The 20,245-nt window shown below is 48.7% G+C and overlaps 1 long non-coding RNA gene across 1 annotated transcript in view; it reads right to left on the bottom strand.

Moving 5' to 3' along the window:
* The window catches only part of LOC140653901 (uncharacterized), a 44,419-nt gene extending 24,790 nt beyond the window's left edge, over positions 1-19,629 (bottom strand). Inside the window, exons 1-7 of the long non-coding RNA XR_012043270.1 lie at positions 19,110-19,629; positions 18,847-18,934; positions 14,261-14,551; positions 12,227-12,317; positions 9,441-9,624; positions 5,591-5,829; positions 27-2,157 (exon numbers count right to left, since the gene is read on the bottom strand). This is a non-coding gene — a long non-coding RNA (uncharacterized lncRNA). The remainder of the gene's footprint in view (positions 1-26; positions 2,158-5,590; positions 5,830-9,440; positions 9,625-12,226; positions 12,318-14,260; positions 14,552-18,846; positions 18,935-19,109) is intronic.
* Positions 19,630-20,245: the final 616 nt, after the last annotated feature.

Raw genomic sequence — 20,245 nt, forward strand, 5'->3', positions numbered from 1 at the left:
ATTTCACAACTTCTCATGGGAAATACCTGCCATTTTTCCAGCCGTTGCAGAACAGAGGTGCCCAAGCACTTGTCTGGGTTTGTAAGGAGCTGGAGAGCTGTGCCCTGCAGAAAGGAGAGGTGATTCTAGGTACCTGCAAGAAAACCAGTGGAACATCCAGCGGATAGAGGGTTGGGGGAAGCTTTTTGTTCCTGTGATCCGCACTAGCCCATCTGCTGCCCTTATGTGAGGATGTATTGGAGTATTTAGATAATAAAGCCTCTGTTCTTCATGCTTGGGAACAGAGTCCAAAATAGTTACACAGAGCATGTCTACACTGAAGCCAACTACATGACTATGTGGCAATGCAGGGACACTCGTGATGCTGTCAAACTCTCTAGCTCAGATATCATCAGGGACAGATGAAGGTCCTCCTGGGCCATCTGTCCTGGCAATTACCTTGCATTTTGGGAGCACTGTGCTGTGCTCTGTGCCACAGCGACAAGCCCACTAACAGCAGTTCCCAATCTCAAGCTATCCAGTGTATTCACACACACTGCCATCACAGCACTGCCCTACAACACAGAGCATAAAGATTTAGTGACACTGTTAATCAGGTTAAAGTCAGGCAGGTAAATAGTGACTCAGCCCTTACACATATATGCTGTCTTTCAATTTTGATGCAAGAGTCTCTGTATAAAAAACTGGAAAAGCAAGACACTAACATGAAACTGAGCCTGTTCCTGCTAAAATTCCTGGTGAGTTTAGACTAGTGGAAGTGTGAAAATATTCTCCATAAAATGGAAAAAAAATCTGCTACTTTCTAGAGATTTTTCTCCCTACGCTGCCTACTTTTGAGTATTTCAGTCTTCTCTCCCAGGCCAGACTAACAGATGGCTTCTAAGACACTCTGCTGACTCTACCCACCGAGATACTGAAACTGATGAACCAAAGGAAAGCCAGTGGGAAGTAATTCTGGGACTCTGTGGGCTATTTCTGCTACACAAAAGCCTATTGCTCCAGCTCTGTCCTTAACACAAACGCAGCATGCCCCATCCCTGCATCCAGCAGCCGCCACGTGCTCTCCCCACACAGAGGACGATGGCTTGTGCCCGGCGGGTGCTGGGGGACACAGGCTCCTCGCTGGGAGAGGCTCAATAAGGCTCTTGTCTTATTCAGGCTTGTGCTCAGCTGTGTGCTGGAGCTCTGGAGCCCTCTGCTCATCCCGACACAAACCTGGGAATGAAAAAAGATAACAAGGCACAGGAAATTTTTCTGTATGAGCAGAAAGGATGTGAGGATTATACTGTGCTCTTCCAGCTCAGAGAGAGCTGCGAGAAGGGAAAGGATAGAAACTGCTTAATAACTGTTGTTTACTGAGTCCCCAAATATATAACAATAAACTCAACAGTAAAAGCAAAAAGGCAAAACTCAAGGTACGTTACCTGCACTATCAGCTGTTACAGCATATGGAGAGACAAAGCTGGGTGTTTAATGGGGAGATGACACTGACCTTTAATGCTGCTGAAAAAAGTAAGCTGTAAATAAGAAAGCTGCTGAATAATATATTCAGTGATTTTTTTTTTCTCTTTTCCTCTTCAGGTATGTAAGCAGCTTTTGATTTATTTTTGTGTATCTATTTGAAATATTTCTGTAGTCTGACTGAGCCTTGGTTTGGAAACAGTTTTTCAAGTTCAGTGCAAACACTGAATTCAAAATTGGAGCAGCCTGGTTACGTTGGACTGGACACATAAGTCAGGTATCATGATTTCTTTGGCCAAATGAATGCAAATCTTGGAAACACTTCAAATGGTCCTTTTTATAGGTTTCAAACTCACTTTAGGTAAACATTTGCTAATGACTTCGAATTGACCGTGCCAGTAAGCTCATTTGCTAAAACTGCAACAGAAAATTAATACCAAAGGATTGCAAGTACTGCAGTCAGCTGAAATGCAGACCTGAGCAGACTTTGACACTATGGAGATCTCTGTCTGGCTGCACAAAAATTCAAGAGTGTCCTTTCAACAGGACTCATGGTTTCCTTAGCCTGTCATTGCCACGATGTGCTGAAATCTGCAGCATGTCTTTAAGTCACACAGCTCCAAGCGTTGTGCAGCTCTATCATCACACACTGTTATCACGTTGGATGTATCAAGTAACAGTGAAAACGCATAGGGCCTGCAACAGGAAGGTAGTCCGGCATTAGAGCTTGCTTGTGAACTCATCTTTTCTTTCAAACAAATTAATCCAAAGTATTAGTCATTCTTGCCAAAGTATTGATCTGCTCTGCTACTGGTGACACACAGATGCCTGGGAAGCACAAACTCCAGTCCTGCAGTAGTGCCTGGATGTCACCTTGCAGGCTGCAGCTCTTCCACATCATCCAGAAATTTTGCTGACTGTAGCTTTAGGCACCTTGCCTGCCTTTCGTTTCAGTGCACAGCACCCACCTCACTAATGCTCCACATCGCTATACCTCTCACCCCTCAGTCCTATGGCTCAACAGGACCTACACCAGAAATGAACCATGAGCCAGGGGTTGCAGAGATACAGTGAATGCACATTTTACATTTTCAGCCTAAAAATATATTTGTGCAAAGTCCCTTTGAGGCTCTTTTCCATAAGCACTGTTTGCTCCCCATTGCCTGGCTGCAAGGGAAGGTGGGGAAGCTCACGCAGACATGAGATGACAGGATCTACTACGCTCATACAGTGCTGTGGCTCTTTCCATAAGAAGCAAAACACCCACGGATGATCTATAGGAACTTTCCAATGACAGAAAATAAAGGAGCAAAACCACAAGAGCAATGAAAAGTTGTAAGACCTCTGAAGGAAAAAAGCCTGCCCTCCTCAGAGCCTCCATCCTAAACTGCCCGTGCCCTCCACACCCCCTCAGTCCTCGTCCCTAGCAGTTGAGCACATCGTGCAAGGGAGGACAGTCCCGCATCAGGAAGGGGCTGTCACCTCGCATCCAGAAAGGTGATGCTCGGAGCCCAGATGGCTCCATGCATACAGCCCCTGGCTGGCCCTTAGTGACATACAGGGGCCAGACGCATCAGGGAGAGGAGCCGTAGGTGCGGCAAAGGCCACATTTGTAATAAAATCCTCTGAGCACACATTTTATCTCTCAGTCATAACAACAAGCTCCTTTCCTTAGACACCTACTTTTTTCTCAGTCTATCTGTAAAAACGTGAAGTCTTTTTTGTGACACAGTGGAAACGAAAGCACACAGAGCCTGATATTTAAAGGTTAAGATATATTGGCTTAATCCTGTCAGAACTTTAATGTAGATTATATAGGGACAGGCAATGACCAGAGGGAGGGAGAGAGGTGTAAATAATCCAGAGGAGTGTGGACTTGTTGGCAGAGTGGATTTATGCCCTGTCTTAATAAAGTGCCCTTTCATCTCTGGAACCTGGGCTCAGAAGCCAGTCTAGACAGGAATTAATGGGGCTCCTTCTCCACTTACAGTTCTCAAGGTTTCCCAACACCCAGTGTTCTCAAATACAGCGGGGAAGTGCAGATTTACAGGATACACCGCGAGCTCAATCAGCCATGGATACTACTTTTTGCAGTGAGCTTTTAAACACAAACTCTGAGCATTCACCCAAGAGGGTCTGCTGCTAGGCCAGGAGACAAATTAAATTCACTTACTACAGCCTCTTTATGCGATTGCCACCCTAAGATGAAGCCAAGCAATTGGGAGCCCATTGTAAGGAGATGGACTAGGGCATGCCAAGAAAAGAAAATACTGGTGTGCGTTGCTTTGGACCAGGACTTGGTTCTGCCTGGACACCATGCCGAGGAACATGAGTTACTCAAGGCAATACAGCACTAGGGCCTGCAGATGCTGAATTGCATAAAGTCTCCTGTGGTGAAGGAAAATTGCTGACTTCTTTTCTGCTTGCAGTGAACCTTCCCTTCTGTTTGCTTGTCCCCCTTAGAAGTTCAAAAAGTGTAGGTGGGGATGGAGCATTCAAAAGCATTTCTCAGTGAAGGATCTGGGATTTCAGTGGAGTGTGCAGTCAAGAGAAGCAAGTAAAGCTATGAGCAAAGATGTACACATCCAGTGTGATTTAAAGTATTTAAGCAAAATTCTTTGGAGAAAGGTTTGTTAGGGATTATCATTTCTTGAACCCTTCAATTGCTATTCCTGGGAAAAAGGCACATTTTAAACTCTCATCTCCAGCTCTGCACAAGGACCCCCAGATGCAGAGACATTCAGCTCCTAATTTTACATCTGTTTAATTTTCAGCAACAGGAGACAGGGAGCAGCAGGATGCACTGCCGGCTATTAGGAAGCCCTTTTATTATGCAAAATTTGCATCTTGTCTAAGTACAAGGACTCCAACAAGTAAAGACAGAGCCAGTTAAAGAAAAGGGATTGGAGAACAAAGTGGTCTCTAAAGGCACAGCAAGAGGTAAGAGCCCACTGTATTCAGTGATGGACAGTGTGACAGGTTCTCTTCCCAGGGTATTTCTTCTACAGACATTTGGACAGTACAGATGGAGGTGGCCAAAGAACTTCCTTCTGGGAACTCGGTAGCTGTCTGCTAGGCAGAAAAGCTAGCCCAGGACTATGCAATTTGTAAACTCTTAAATTAAGACATGTGAAAGTCACAGGCAATATAGAAGCAGCCCTCTGCATGATATTTTATTCTGTCTATAAAGCCCAGCACTCAGACTGAAAAAAACGTAGACTTTTTTAGTGATAGGTGCCCTGGGCTGCCCAGCATCATGTCCAGGGCAGCAGGAGCTCTCTCCTTCCTTTTTCTCTTCCCTGCAGGGTCAGTTTTGTACAAAAGCTCATGGCACTGCTCCATGAGGCTCCCGTGCCTAGGGAAGGAAGGGTGGCAGAAGCTTTGTGTTTGAGGAATGATGGCTGTGGGAGCATGGCTGATATGCACAGCTCCATCAGTTAGCTAGCAATTGCCCTCTTTGCCCCAACCCAGGAATCTCCTGGGACTGCCTCGCAAAGCAGGGGCTGCTTCCAGAGAACTTGATTTAAATGAGCTCCAGGCCAAAACGCAAGCTAGCTCGTGGCCTGGTGACGAGCAATGTTTCCTCCCCGTGCAAGAACCAGTAGTGAGATCTTGGGAGAGGAAGCATCCAGGCTCAGTTAGCTTGCTTCAGGAGTATACGCTTTTTGCCACCTGCTGAATTGTGCTGTCTACCCCAGATGGGACTTCTCAGGTACAGCAGGAAATGTTACAGGGGTTAGAAGTAAGGAAGGGCCTCGAAGAAGATCAAAGGCTTCTTTGTCATGCAGGGTTTTGCGCATTAGTAGAATTCATTAGTGGAGTCTGATAATAAAGAGCAGTAATAAAGTGCATTAGACCACCTCTGCGCCTCCAGAGCTGTGCAAAGCTAGCCTGCGTCAGGATGCAGCTTTAGGCTCACTTAGCTCATATCTCACTCTGCAGCCAGAGCACAGCGTTTGCCTGGTAGCAGGGGAGGCCCAAAACAGATGAAGCCTTTCTGCCCTAAGCAGAACTAATGGCAGCCAGTGCAACCCTGTTCTCCCAAGCCACTCGCCTGGGTCAGCCGTGACTAAGCTGGAGCACGAAGGAAGGAGTGCAGGCAGTAATGCCTGTGCAGAGTGAACCTTACCTCTCACTGCTTCAGTCCCAAACCTTTGCCACCTCCGTGGAGGCAGGCTGTGCTTCTCTCTGCCAGGTGCCACTCCACAGACAATTTATAAGCTGGTACAGGCTCTTCTGGGATCGTATCACGGATGCCCTGGTGTGTTTTGGGCGCTGTGCTGGCCAGCTTTTGGTTCCCAGCTTCAATCTTGCCCAGGGCTGGGTGCTGTGGTGTAGGAAGAGCAGAGGCAGGGAGGCAACAGAGGTCTGTAGAACAGAGGGAAAATCCTCTATTATACACCCCCTCCTAAGAGCTTCTCCCTTCTGTGCTCACATGGCAATTTAAAACTTCCCACTCCCTGTAAGGTAAGGAAGACACAGAGAAGTGGATGGGAGCTGGATGGCTTTTCATGTAGTGGGACAGCCGGGAAAGCCCCAGGGCCTGACACAACCCACCGTGCTGTGTGCAGCTGATGAGGGTCTTGCTGTTACCCCCACAACACCTCCCTGCTCTGCAGCCCTTTCCATCCACCCAGGAAGACTCGATGCTGTCTTGGGGATATATTAGTGAAGGACCAGCCTGCAAGGTCTCTATTTACAACCCTTTTGGCACCTGCAGCTTTTCTCTGCTGGGCAAGCGAAGGTGTCAGGGACAAGACCTAGGCACTTTTGCACACCACCATCTCTGCAGTTTTTGAGCCCAGGTGGCTGCCATTAGCACGTGCACACGAGGCAAACTTTCCCCTGCCACTGCCGATGGGAAGCTGTCACCTGGTACTCCAGCACTGCTGACATGCTGTCCCCATCTGCCCCGCTCCCTGCAGCTCTGCCACCTGCTCAGCACAGGGCTGAGGGGCTGTGCTGGGGGTGAGCCCTGTGCTGAGGGGGAGCAGGAGGGGCTGGGCTTTCTAAAGAGCAATTTGGGCTTATGGATTCCCAGAGCGCACGGGCAATTTGCACAACTGAGCAAGATGCCGCCCATTGTGGGGCAAAAGGGACCGGCTTGAGGTCTTCCTCCCACCTGCACTGTCCCCTCCAGTGCCTTGCAGATGCTAATCGGCTGCGGGGGAGGCTGCCTCCAGACCCAGGGATGCGCTGCAGTGAAATTTCCTGACTCCCTTAGCTCCTACAAGCATAAATCAAGCAAGACTCAGGGCTACGTGTCCCCGGCAGCTGCAGGTCTTCAGACCCTGTGCTGGACCCAGCACTGCTGGGCTCTCGGTGTACTTGTAGAGAGGACAAGGGGAAGATATGGAGTGAGGAAATGTGAGGACATCTAAAAAGTGTGATAAACCTGGGGCTGGATGGGATGGACCTTACACCACAATGAGACAAACATGGCCTGTGCCCTGGGAGCAAACGTAGCCCAGCAGAGGTGGCTGCTCTTCTCTGGGTTGGCGAGGAGCAGAAGTAAGAGGTGCTGCAAAAGCCATGATGCTCTATAAAGCCTGCACACTCACAGCCCTCTGCCCCATCAGACCAAGGTAAAGGAGCCCAGGAGCAGAGGAGTCCCATGTCCACTTTCTTTACAATCTCTTAACAGCCCTGGCACTTCAGCCCCACTGCTAACTGCCCACTATCTTTGAGGACAGTCACCACTGACTCCCACTTTCAATCAAATGAAAGGTGTCAGAGTGTGCCAGGGAGGGGTGGGTGCTCTCTTGGGGGTGTCCTTCAGGCTTCACAGGGTGCCATTCCAGTGCTGGCACGCTGCCTTGAGCACAGCATGATGACAAGGCAGGATCCCAGCTCAGGGGAAGGGGATCTGGGTTAACTGGGGAGGGAGAGACATGGTTAATACCAGTGTTTGAAAACGGAGTGTGGAGCCATGGATTCGCAGCGTGTGGGCAGCAGTGGGGTCTCCCTAAAGGGACCTGTTTTCAGCCAGCTGTAACTGAACCTTTGGTCCCAAAGGAGTAACTATTTCAGGAGCTTGAACCAATGCGAGTTAAAAATTACTGTTGATTACTGACCCCTGTAATGCTGAATGTGCTGCGTAATGCAGGAGGTGCATGCATGAAACAAAAGCCTACAATTCAATTCCAATGGTGATCGGTGGAGTTTGTGTCCTGTAATGCAGCATTATGGAAGACAAGGCAAACAAGATTAACCCACATTGACAAGGCATTTATCCACGGCTAAGAAGAGACCCATGCCACAGCACCTCTGTCCCACAAGTTTACACCAGCCCACAAGAGCCTAATCCCTCATGGCCTGTCAAGCTATTAGGCAAATCTCTGGCTCTCATTTGCCTAATCCAATAGCCCCTAGCTTCATGAGAAAGACCTCCTAGGGGGCCTTAACAACCATGTTTGTTAGGCCTTATATAAGTAAACAAAGCTCTGAAAGCCAAACAGCTTCCTCTTCCATCTGGGATCTCAACATCCTCTTAACCTGGAGATAAAACCAACTACACTCAAGAAAGAAGGATGTGTTTCTAACAGGTTGAGTTCTGCCTCCTCAATAAACAGCATCAGAAGGATTTTACCATCAGTAGCTCCACACCTAACACTCGCTGCAGAGGTGCCAGGTGCCTGATTTCATCCCAGGTCCTTGTATCATCAGGGATTTACTGCACAGCTGATGGGATCACAGTGCTCATTCCCTTTTCTGCCAGCTTCAGTGGAGGAATAAGCAGTGTTAAAGCATCCTTTCAAGACCAAGATGCTTTGTCTGCATGTGCGAGCATTGCCAGGAGACCAAACACTTTCACAGGCTTGTACACCCAAATCTACAAATGCTTTCTTGGAAGCCCTCTAAATATTTTTCTGAATCCAACCACTGGCAGTGATAGCTCTGACATTAAACAGAGTGCAGGTGTTTTCTAGTCCTTGGATTTTAGGACACCACCACCTCTGTTCTAGGGATATACGCCTCCCTGGTGCTTTGGCCAAGGATCCAAACTGTCTCAAGGCTCTCTGGATCTCCCAGGGCTGAGAGCTACTCTTATCTCTGACACATCCTTAACAATGCCCTTGACAATGTGGTTTGCTCCACAGACAGGCAAATCTTTAGGGAGGATTCAGGCAGACCAATAGTCACTCAAGGCTTGGCTGCCTACCAGTCTTAACCAGGCCTCTGGGGATTTGGAAACTAAGCTGAAAATATCACAGAAAAAGGTTTCCTAAGGGGCCTTCCTGTACAGCTCAAGTGAGACTGGGGTCAGGAAGCCATCACCACATTTTCTCCTACTTCCCCCACAAAGTGTGTTTGCAAAGGCAGAGCAGACTTCGAGGAGTCTTCAGTCCACTTCAAGGAGAAACACATGGCCAACAACACAGAGAGGTCCAGTAAACAGGAACACAAGGACAAACACCTCAATGGAGGACCACCCATGGACCGATACAGACAGGCACTGGAGTGACAGAGACCCCTCAGGCTCTCCTGGCTTCCCGCTGCCTCCTCCACCCTAGGCAATGTGGAGATGAACGGGTTGTGGAGGGAGCAGAAGAGCCTTTGCTATGCTGACAGTACTATCCCCCTCCATGCAACTGCCTTGGCACTGTACAGGCACAGAGGGTGCACACATATTTCCGGAGCTGTGCGTGGGCTGGCAAATCCATTGGGCCATGGAGTACTGGCAGTCAAAGCCTGGCTGCCCTGGCCATGATGGAGGTAGGCTGGCTGGGTCCTCACCTCTGTAGCTCATCTCTTACAGACAAGCATCATCTCTCTGGGCACTGACGCAGGTCTGTGCAACACGTGGAGAGTAAAAAAGCACTTCCATCACATGCATGATAATTTCAAGGGAGAGGGCAAGACTGAAAAGTGAGCATTTTAACTCTAAAATGTAAAAAGTCTTTGAGATGTTTTTGGCCATCTGAACCCCCAACCTCTGCCCCTGCCCAAACTCCAGGCATGTAGATATGAAACATTACATGTTTTCCAGCAGCCTGGAGTGGAGTTTCCTCAGAGACTGGTGGTGAGCAGGGACCTGATCCAGAACTGTAAATCCTTCACATCCACCAGTTGAGCAGCTGTTCAGGTTGGGTCTCATTTATATGCAAAGCAGTTCAGCCATCAGCAAGGATCTCTAATGATGCAAATCAGTCGTGTGTCACCCTAGCAATGAAAGTCAAGGGAGCCGTTATTTGCTTGAATCCAGCACATTTCAGCAAAAGTGCCATTTAGTAAAAGAAAGGGGATTTTTACTGTGGAGTATGGCCCACCACCCTCAGCCACTTTCCAGCTGAGATCACAGCTAAATCGCTTATCTTTACATTTTCATACATATCTGATTATCCTTGAACAGCTAATTGTTTCATAAGTGTCACTTGGAAGCTATCCATTTCCAGCACAAGTAAAGAAATTGCACTATAAAACTGTCTACCTTCACCATGAGTCACTTTAGCACATAGGATGAATATTTGGTACTCTTCACTGTTTCAGATTAACTCGCATATTTATTTTGGAAGAAAAAAATGGACAGCTTTAATTCCTTCCCATCAGAATTCCTCATATTTGCTTAGTTTATTGAAACTTTTTAAATAGACCTTACAGTATGTGAGTATGTTATATAGTGACTGCTGATGAAGGAGACATTCACATCTCCTTTCATGTAAAGAAAAAGCAGAAAAATATCTATGAAGGCGTTTGATACTTCATTAAGAGAGTCAGCAAACCCTACAGATTATGTCACCTGCCATGAAGAAAGGCTTCATCCCTTTGGCTGAGGCCATGGGAACATCAAGAGAGGACTTAAATTCAGTGTTTCCTGGATGGAGTGTGTGTTTCTCTTCCAAAGAGAAATTCTAACATGTTGCAATTAAATTTCTTAAAGATCTGTTCTGAGCTAGGCTGGGAAAACCCCTGAGAAAGAAAAGAAGGTTTTGGTCTTCAGAAAGCAAGTCAATTTTCCAAGGACAGGAGACAGTAATAAAATTCGTGTGAACTATAATCAAATGATCATTTCCATATTACTGCAAAATGTTTTTTCCTGTATAAAACAGAAATTTCCTCAGCTGTTCACTCAGTCTGATGAGAAAGGAGTTATACACCTTTACAAAAGGATATTGCTTAGCCTGTGGAAAAATTTCTATGTATTCTCCCAAGCATGTGACCACATACATTAGCTAAAGTTTAAAAAACCAACTGAGTTTAGCTCAGCATCAGTTAACTATACAGTTTGTTAACATCTTTGGAGTACTATCTAAAACAAAAAAGTACTGTTCTTCTAGGTGGACCGGATCTAAATGTCACATCGAGGAGCTGAAACCAAGAGCTCGTGATTTCAGTTCTGCTTTTTGCCAACTAAAATCCTGCAGGGTGGAAGGACTGCAGGAAGAAGAAACAACAACAGTTGTGGACATCTCCAAAGTGCCATTGGAGATCCAGGACGAGGAACGTGCCTTTTTCCTTCGTGCTTTGTATGCTTGGTCAAGTAATTTATCCCAGTCTGCAAAATGTGGCACTAACGGATGGCTAGTGAAGAAACTGTAGAGTAATATAAGCAAGTGGTATATCATTACGAGAAAGGCTTGTATCAAAATCTAATATTTTTGTAAATGTAGGCGAAATGGATCTATCCAGTGACCTAAGTGAGTACTTGAAAGCTATAGGAAATCAGAGGTACTTCATGCAGGCAGGATCCTTCGGTGCTAAAAGACTCTGCCTCTGCAAGGAGCTACGTGCCCTCCATTCCTATCAACTGAAATGAGGGCTGTGGGTGCTCCTCCCTCCCTAGATCGAAGCCTAAAATTGTCAATTAAGAAAACAAATGTAGGTACTAGACATCTTTTTGTGAGTGTCAGTTCAGCAATCACTTTATTACAAGTAATTTGAGTATTGAATGTAGTGCAATTTCAGTAATTTAGCAAAGTACAATGATGGATTAAAGTGCCTGGTGATAGACGTTTATTTCACCTCCTGAAACACAATTATTATGCACTTTACTCAATAATAGTGTCTTGTTCCAACTAAAATACACGTTGTGTAATTCTTTAAGCCGTAGAATCGTAGCAATTAGAGAGGGAAATGGCTGATTAGGTCACTGATTCCAGCCTGTTGCCAGTCCACGACTGCTCCCTGCCCTGTATCGGCTAGCGTTTCACGCAAACTCCTTGCGTTTACATGTTTCAGTGATGGTGATATTGATCAAAAAATCCCTCCCCCAAAATATGGAGGCTTCAACCACAGGTGAAAGATTCAGCCTTTTACTGCAGAAAAACCTGCATATTCACAGCGGGAAGGATCTGAGGGGTTTTCACCTCCTTCTTATGGCAGATGGCTGAAATACTTTCAACCAGAATGTTCTTCAACAACCTTTTTCCATGGAAACAGTTTTGCTGAAAAAATTTCCCAGTTTCCCTTCTAAATGAGAAGTATAAGTCCTGCTTTTCAGTCTGAAATTCCTCTCGCTACTTTTTGCCTAATGACAGCTCAATATTTAGCATTTTCTAAAACAGAAATGAAAATAAAATTAAGGCTGACTGCAATTTTACTCAAGAAAAGCCACAATTCCTGACCTGTACTGGCAGAGGGGTGGCTGGGATGTGGTTTCAACTGCTCTTTTTAGGGAGCTTAGCCGCCCAAGCCATCTCACTGCTCTGGAGACCAGGGCCCTCTCTGCTGTCAGAGGCTGGGTGCTCCTCACCACATCCCAGAGCAGGGGAACAGAGCAGACACCCAGAGGCTAGCGTTTTATTACATGTACAGATATACCTGCCTGCATTTCCAATGGAAACTGCACTTGTGGTGCTGGCTTTGTGCCTTCTCCATGTTTACCCTTGGGTAGTATCCTTGAAAGCAGGTGTAACCTATGGAAACAGCACATTTTAAGCAAATAAAAGAGAATGTCTTGAGAAAGCAAGCTTTCAACATGAACTCATGCAAACAGCAGGCCGGAAAAATCTGCACTGTAGAGTTGCACTGATTGAAACATTGAAAAGACAGACCAGCAGGGAGCTGCACATGCAGTCCACACAACAGCGTGGCCATCCCTTACAAGTGTTGCCCAGCTGCGGATGGGCCAGCGAGGCATTGCCCAGGCTTGGCAGTCCCAGCAGCGTGCTCAGTCTCTGCCATGCAGCCAGCACCAGCAGAGGACATGATGTTCAGACACAGAATAGGACAAGCTCTCCCATCATGGATAAGCTCAATTAATGAATTAAAAAAGAAAGGAGTGATTCTTCCAGACAACTCAACCAAGCAAGCAAAGCCACGGCATATATCATCCATCCATCCATAAGCCCAGTCCTTACTCCATTGTCCAGCTCAGAAAGCAGCTTACTACATGCTATTGGAGTCAACAGACTGCTCCTGGTGTAAAATACTCTTCTGTGCAAGCTGGTATTAAGCTCAGCCCTATGATGTGCTTTTCACCTGTATCTCACCAGCTCCCTGAGCCTTCCTGCCTGGTTATGCTCCATTAAGGCTATCCTGTAACTGAGCTGCACACAGAAACACGAATACAAAGATGCACTGGTACAACTGACGCAAAATTAAGCACCAAACTACTCCTGTTGAATTTCAGAGGTTCTGAGGCTTTAGCCACAGTGTGAACGCCTGTGAATCTGGAGACTGGGGGAAAAAAATCCCCTGGTGCAACTGTCGGGTGCCATTCAGCTCCAGCCATGAAATCACAACATTTACTTTGTAGGGCTGTGCCTGTGTCTTGTCAGACGCACAGCCTCTCACAGCACAGGAACAGGCTCTGTTCCCAGCTCTACCACAGACTTCCCGCATCTGTCTGGAAAAAAATCACCAAGAAGCACATCTGAAAAAATGTTACACGCTCAGCTCCAGACATTTGATCTAACACCTGGCCAAGCTCTCAGCGGCACCGGACACTGCAAACACTGTTGGCTTCGACTGGGGCATTTCTAAAATCCAGACCTGATGGGCAATGGGGATGGAGGGAACATCTGCTGCTTCACTGTGCTACACAGACTTCACACTAAGGTACCTTTTCTACAGAGCTGTGTACAAGTCAAACCAGTTAAACCAGTGAACAGTTGCTCTTTGTTCTGCACAGATGCCAGAACATTAAAAACTCTCACAGTTTGGCACCAAAAAGACAGAGACCCAAAGCTAGCGACTGCTTTTGGAAACAGGAGCCATAAACTCTTTTACCTCTGTTTTCCCATGTGCAAACAGGGGATGCCAATTCCTGCCTGCTACTTGGGACTCCCAGGCATTTGCAAAGCACTGATGGCATCCCGTAGATGACATAAAAGCAGCTTGCAGTACTTCTTGCTTCATCTGTTTTTAAAAAGTTAGTAAGGTGCTGGCTGGACACCAGTAATGTTTGCTACATCAAGCACAAAACAAGATACTGTTGCATGTGCTATAAAATCAATTACTGTTGACCATGCTGAATACAGTGGCTGCTCTTTGACATATCACCTAGTGCATTATATTCTATCCTAGACAAGGAGTAAGTGTGTGGAAACAGTTGAACACCGGAGATAGCTTTAAAAGAAGAGAAATAGAAAGTTTCAAAACTGTTTCTCTGCCTTGCCAGACTTCTTTGCACATAGAAGTTTTGAGGAGGAATTCGCCTGTGATAGCATTTGCGTTTGACAGGTGCCTTGTTGGAGCAGCATACCTGTGTTGCATGCACTGCACACAGCAGAGCCAAGCGTGCTGCTCTGCAGCCATGGTCTATAAGAAATGAGCACGGGATCTCATGCTCCAGCTGGTATCAGTGGTCTGGATGTGTCGTCTCAGCTAAGTAGGCAGAAACATCCTGGTTACTCACGGCTGATCAGTCCTGACGCCGTGATTTTGCCGGCACCCAAGGAGCTGTATCTTCCACTACAAGAGACCTGGGAATGGGCTTGATGGGCAATGTCTGCTGCTGTGGGGAGAAGAGCGATCTCAGAGCTCCTCCTGCGCGGTGGCAATTGCGGGCAGCAAGGATGTGGCGAGCAAGCGTGCCTGTCGCTCTCCACCTCCCCGGGGGTGAGTCAGGCAGCACACATCCCTCGCTGTCACACTGCACCAAATCTGCTAGGACATGCCATGGCCAGGGATCACTCCTCACTGGGGACTTTTCAAATAAGAAAAAAAAAAAAAAAAAAAAAAGAAATGTCAAATAAAATAGAGTAAGAAAATAAAAGTGGCATCTTGTTTTCCTCTGGTCTCCATTCCCAGGAGTCTCTGATGCCTTAAAAGAGTGGTGACGTTTCTGAAAGCAAAACTTTTTGATAAATGATGCAGTTATTTATTTTGCAGAAAGCCAAGATTTGTCACAATGCTGTTTTCAAAGTAACACAGCATCTAACAAAGAGAATCATAGGCAATTTACTGCATGACACTCCATTTGTCTCAGAGGAAGAAAGACCTTGTTTGACCCTCTCAGGATTTGAACCTGTAATTCCACTGAACCAAGGCCTTTGAAACCTGAAGCTCAGCAGTTTTCTCCCTGAAGATAAGACTAGGTTTTCCTGTTCCCCATGAATCACCACAACCCTGCAGACTGCTGTGGAACATGAATTCTCCATGATTTCTCACAGGAAACACCAGCATCTGTACATCCCATCAGCAAAAGGTGACCAATGTGACTGTGCAGCCATCCATGACACCATCCGCTCCTGCCGGTGCTCCCAGGTTGGATGCTGAGGATGGGGGAATGAGATCTTGCGCACGGGACGCATGCTGTCTTCTCAGTGCTGCACACTTGCAAGCTGTTCCACTGTTTATGTCCACTTCAGCTTCCCCTGAGGCATCTGACAGGCACACAGAGGCTTTTTCCTTGCCTAAAAGAAACAGCTTTGCCCCATGCTACCTGTGCTAGGGTATGCTTTTTTGATTCACCAGGAACAATGTGTCTGCATCCAGAAGCAAGTGGAGGGGTCACCAGTGCCATCCCAGATTTGCATGATTTTAAACAGAAGATGACAAACTTGGAGCTGATCTGGGAGCCCTGCTTAGCCTAAATCCCCTCTGCCCACCCCAGGACCCTGGCACTTCTCTGGCTGAAAATGCAAATGCAAATGGAGACAAATGCAAACTTTACAGTCTGGATCTGCACCCTGCCTCCTCCAGGGAGCATGACCCCATCGGTCTGACTGTTGGTTCTGATGTAACAGCCAGGCATTGCACCAGCAAGGACCTAAGAGACAAGCCCCAGGGCTGCACTATCGTTATGAGGTAAACACACTGAATGTCTCAATAGATCCTATGATGATGCAAAGGTGGAAGAACCTTGCTTTCGTTTGCTGCTCTGCTGAATATCACACCTGCGACCAGCAAACCCATGCTGATGCGAAAGGGTTGCAGCCGCTCGGGGCACGGCGGCCACCCTCGGAAGGAGTAACCCTGCGCCGGGCTGCGTGCAGGCATCCCCGTGCTGCGAGGGAGGGCTGGCTCTGGAAACCCAGCTACTCCCTCAGCTGCTGGCAGTGCTGAATTGTGGCAGCAAGCTGAGCCCAGAAAAGCACTCCGGGGTTTCCGAGGAGAGAGGCATGCAGTTGTTGACAGCGTTTTCCCCAAGTGTTACCCAAATCTGCAACGAGTTGTAACAGGCTTGTCATAAATTTGCCCTGTCAAACCCTCCCTGGAAGAGTCTCTCCTGACACCCAGGAGGGCAGACCTCCCGCCCTGGCGAGGAGGGAAGGAGGAGGCTGAGGTGGGTAACCAGACACTTCGCTGCCTTTTCCCTCTGCCGTGCGCTCAAAGCATCCTGCCACGGGCGCACCTTTGAGGTCGCACACCTCGGGAGGATGGCCGCTCACCAGGCGGCTGCGGGAGCTGGGCGCTCTGCCCGAGACAAGGCCACGGGGAAGGAGAGGCTGTCGCCCGCCCTGGGTGCTGAACGCCCCGCTTTTCCCCAGCTCCCTTGGCCAGCGGCTCAGCCCTACCACCCCTGCTGTGGTTCGCAGGCCCCCTCTGTAGGCCCAGAGGCAGAAAACCCATTTTCCATCCCCAGGGAGGAACGCTGCCCTCACACACAACCAGCAGAGCAACTGTCTTCGTCCTGCCTGCAGGTTGTTTTAAAGATCACACGTTCGCACCAAACAGCCTTGGAAGTACGGAAGGGGGACCAGGCGGGTTGTATCAGGCTTTACTCTGCAAGAGAAGGAGGGGGTTGCAGTTAGAGCACAGGACGGGGAATTAGGACATCGAGGGTGGCATCTCTGCCAACAGACCGGGCAGCCCAGCAGGCATGGTGGCAGCCCACCTCTGTGTGAGCCCGATCCTGCTTGGCTCAAAGCCTCTCTGGTGAGGTCTCCCATGCTGCGCTGATGCTGTCACACTGGCATAGTGTGTCCGAGGGGGATCTGCAAAGCAGCTCTGAAAAAGACTTATTTTCCTCACCAACTGCCCCACTTTTTACAGCCAAGCCAAAGTAAAACATTTCCTGATGTTCTGGTGTGGGGAAATGACATTCACTTTCCCATTTCGGTGGTCAAAAGCACTGGAAATACCAAAGAAACACAGGTAGCTTCCAGGAGATTTTCAGCTGGAGGAGAAGTGGCAAAGTCCTGGGGTGGGGAGGGGGGATTCAGGCCAAGCAGGGCTCCCAGATCAGCTCCGTGTGCTCCAGAGAAGGGCATCCAAACCAGACCTGAACTGCAGCATGGAAGCAATCTGCAGAACGCAGAGACCAACTAGCTCTACTTCAGCATGGAGATGGTGGAGTACCCAAGCACACAACCTGTCAGGCAGGTGCCAGCAGCATCACCCCTCCTCTCCCCCTCTGCCCCCTCCGTTAGCATCATCTCCTGCCCAAGCAGGTGAGCAAGAGCAGAGTGAATGCCTGCATCTGCCAACGCCACGAACCTGGGGTCAGAGCAAGCTGCTGTGAGATACCTGTGCCTGCCCTGCCCCAGGCCCCTGGCACTGCTCCCTCAGCGGAGCCAAACCAGGGCACGCTGGTTACTGACAGGGCTTTAGCAGCAGGAAGAATTAGCAGAGAAGATTTCATGGCCTTGGATCTTAATGAGATTCATTTCCAAAAAAGCCCAGGGTCTCATTGCAGTTTCCAAGCAGAAAGGGAGCACCTGAGGACTTTGAAAGGGAAAGAAGAGGTACTTCATTAGCACTACAAGAGCAGAGCTGGGCAGGAAGGGAGAGCGGAGAGTTGAGCTCAGGCCACGCACATGGCAGGGCAGCGTTTTGCTGCATCTGTGATACAGACGTTCGAGTATGCTGGATTCCAGGTTAAAGGAATAGGCACTTGTCCATATTCTTCTATAAGCAAGTGAGATGCCACTTAAAGGTCACACTGAAACTGGGCTCTCTGTGATTCCCTAGGAGTAAAATAGGATTTGCGGCTATAGTAATTAAAGAAAAAAATACCAGAATTGCTGTTTAGGCTGCACATAGCCTGGGATCTGGTTTCAGGGGCTTTGCAGGGACATTCCATGCCACTTCCAAGGACTTGTTAAAAAATACTTCATACCAGCAGAGTTCTGTGGTATTTTTTTCCAGCTAGTCCTGCAGGCTACCATGGGGAAATTCACTAGAAGGATTTCTGTAAGAGTCTGACTCACGCAGGAACTTTTATTACTGCTTTTAAATATTTGACTGCCTTTTGGCTGCTGGCAGAAAAGTTATTAAATGTTTTACCAGACGTGGCCAGAAACTCTTTATAAAAACATCTTGGCCTGGCATAAAGCATATGTCTCTACTTATCTCCGTAGCATGTGCTTGAAGCTTTCACATGTCCCCTGGCAGTGGAAGAAAGTTGGGACCTTCATGTTTCTAGGCTGTGGGTAAACAGAGCATCCAATGTCCTGTGCTCATGTGAGTAAATCTTCTGGTATGCAAATAGTCCTGCTGCAATAAGCAAGATATATCAAATTTGCAGGACTGAAGAGGCCGGGGCCCCAGTACAGACTCTCGGTTATGGTTCATATGCACAGCTCTGTGGCCTGATCCTGCCAGGATCCACCTACTCAGCCACTCAACCCTTACTCAAGGGATTAAATTGAGTGAGGAGCTCTTACTCTGGCAAGTAGTCCTGTTAATGTCACTAGGTCGGGTGACATTTTCAGTACTGTGTGACACATTGTTTCTTTGCTCACAGCCCTTTCCCCTCCATTATTGTTTTTTCTCCCTTCATCTTCCCTCACACAAATTAAGATGAAACAAAGAAAAAGCATCCCATAAACCAGAGCAGAGATGAACTCCGTCCCAGCGCTGCATGGAAGAAAGCAGGAATAAAATCGCTGCCTGTTTCTACTTTCACAACAGCAGTAAATCAGGATGTTCTGCTAAAGGGGCTGTTCATCAGAAGTACTTGTGCCTGTATTTTGTTGCCCTACTCCCTGATTATTTTGCTGTGTGATATAGTGATCAAAAGCAAGTGGGTTATCACTGAAAGTGCCTGCTGCTTACCTGCTTAGATAGCTGTGCTTTAGGAAAGTAGCAAATAGAGCTTCAACTTCTCTGCATCCCTCTGCGGGCATCCTGGAGCTGCACGCACCTGCAGCGGTGATAAACACAAGCGGGTAAGTGGAAGGAGAGAGGATCTGCACGTCAGGGGCAGAGCAGGCTGGGAGCAGCCCCATTCCTACTGCACGGAGCAGGGGTATGCCCAGACTGCCCCCCACTTTACAGGGGTTACCTCTAAAAGGACCAACTCTGGCACTGCTACCCACCTAACCTCAGCAGCCCAGATTTGCTGCGGATTTCACGCCCAAGCAGCCAGCCTGCTCTGGGCTCCTTCCTATTCTGGCACCAGCGCTGGAGGGAGCAGCTTGGAGCTAGCTCAGGGCTGTCCCTGCGGGCTCCGCTGTAGGCAAGTCTCGCGTGTTACGCAGCTGTCGGTGAGGCTGAACTCTGGTGTAATGCAGGGGGATTGCGGCCCAGCCTCTGATCCGCACCACTTCACTGCACGTTAACCGCAAGTCCCCGCATTTCAGTGGCTTCTGCTTGGGGGCAGACGGCAGGATCGGGCCCCGCTGGGCCGGAGGCGCAGAACGGCCATGTGAGGATCCCAAAAGGCTCAGAGGTGCCCTCCGGGGCGCGAGCCCTCCCCGCTCCCAGCCACGCGCGTGCACCGCCCCGGCGCGCGCCTTCGCCAGCGGCGCCCAGGCCACCGCTCTTTGCGCGTGCGCCTTACCGCCGCCACCCACGCAGGGCCCGTGGGAGCGGGCCGCCAGCGCCGCCGCACCCACCCGCCGAAGCCTGGGGAGCAGAGTGGGTTTGGTGCGCAGGCTGTTTCCTCCCCCAGGTCCGAAAGTGCCCCAGCAGCCCTGCACGTCCCGGGGAGCCGGGCAGGGCAGAGCCCGGCATTAGCAAGGGCCGCTGGTGCCCTCTGTTGTCACAAAAAAATACAGGAGCTGCTGAGAGCACGAGTGGGACCTGCCACCCGGGACGGGGTGCAGGGCACCCACCTCTTTGGGCTGCGGGCGTTGGGACAGGGCTGAGCCTGGCAGCTCCCAGGGAACAGCCCGGGCTGCCTGCAGTAAGAGCTCAATGGGCTTAGCTTTGGGTTTGGATGCCGTTGGCACCCCCATAAGGCAAGAACGGCTGCTTCCCACTCGACTCCTCCGTCTCCTCAGGGATCTGCTGCATCAGCCAGGGGATCTCAGAGCATCCCAGGATATTCCTTCTGCCTTCCTAAATAGTTACGGGGATGCATCTGAAGCAGTCCATGGAAGTCACGTCCAGGTTTCCCAACTAAATTGTACATGTGCAAAAGAATCCACTTTTTCTTTAGAAAAGGAGTGCAGCATTGCGGTGGGTGAGGGCTGATGCGCCAATACGTGCAGTAGCCATGAGTAATCTCTGC

This window comes from Ciconia boyciana, chromosome 7 (genome assembly GCF_034638445.1).
Source record: "Ciconia boyciana chromosome 7, ASM3463844v1, whole genome shotgun sequence".
NCBI lineage: Eukaryota > Metazoa > Chordata > Aves > Ciconiiformes > Ciconiidae > Ciconia > Ciconia boyciana.